Raw genomic sequence first — 1,234 nt, 5'->3', positions numbered from 1 at the left:
AAGCCAGGCATTATCCCGGGTGCCTCCAAGGCGAGCTCCCACTGTGGAAAAGCCAGGCATTATCCCGGTGCCTCCCAGGCTCCTCCGGCACGCGCCGTCCCGCTCCTGCCTGGCAGCTTCAAAGGCTGCTGAGCACAGGACGTGCTGAGCCGCCTCCAAACGCCCGCGGGGCTTCGTGGCCACAAATACAAATGCGAGCCTGAAAGGGACATCCTGGTGTGTGATGGGAAGCGGTTTCAGGAATAAAGATGTGAGGATTAACAGGCTCCTCCTGGCAGTCTCCTGGTTGCCCCTGTGTGCAGCCTGTCTGCTGTCACACTTCTGTGAGGCACGAGTGACCAAGCTGCAGGTGAAAATACAATGCAGCCCCGGAACGATTAACTGCATCATCTACACCTCAGTTTCTGGGTTGGTTTGTTTTTTTTTTTTTTTTTTTTTTTTTTTTTTTTTTTGCCATTAGGAATCTTTTCATGCTGTAATTTGCTCCCACCAGTGGAGGTTTCTGACTGTCTCAGAGCCTGTCAGTGCAGAGAGCTGAGTTAGGCTTAGAGATGAGGTAAGACAACAATCTCTCATTAACTGTGCAGAGTGTTCCTGAACAAAATACGTATTTTTCTGCCACCCTCAGAGAACTCTGCACAGACAATAACATTATTCTGCAACAAGCTGGGAAGTCCGGGCTCTGAGCATGGGATTTCTTGGAATGGCCGGTAAGAAGAGAGTAACTCATACAGTTAATGAGGATGCTGCAGAGTCAGCATTTGTCTCGTGATCTGGTGGTTGCAGAAGAAATAGGGAAGTCAAAGGCCACTGTCAGCTGGGTTTACTACCAGATTTCCCCTCCTGCTTTTCCAGGCAGTAGTAGGATTTGTGTTGGCTGCTGTGAGCGTACAAACTGTTCCTGGGGCAGGAGGTTGGGGGCTGTTCCCTCAGGTCCGTGTGGTTTTCCACACCAGCACAGCTCAGGGAATAATGCCGTGCTCCAGGGAAGCTGTCCCGGGGGATGCCAGGGAGAACGGGATTAGGGGCCGCTGCACGTGACCAACTTGCATCTGCAGACCGAGCCTGGGGTTTGGGGCTGAATCCTCCACAACTGGCAGTTTCAGAATATGTAATCTGACATCACCTTGAATCTCCAACCACAGGGCATGAAGTGTAGTTGTCGGGTGCCAGTTTGGCGCGCAGGGACACTTGTATCTCGCTCTGTTAGCTCAGGAGTGGCAGTGTGTTGAAA

The sequence above is a fragment of the Empidonax traillii genome, unplaced genomic scaffold (genome assembly GCF_003031625.1).
Source record: "Empidonax traillii isolate 1590-97213 ecotype Southwest subspecies unplaced genomic scaffold, ASM303162v1 scaffold1142:size416873, whole genome shotgun sequence".
Taxonomy (NCBI): Eukaryota; Metazoa; Chordata; class Aves; order Passeriformes; family Tyrannidae; genus Empidonax; species Empidonax traillii.
Note: the sequence above shows the minus strand (reverse complement) of the source record.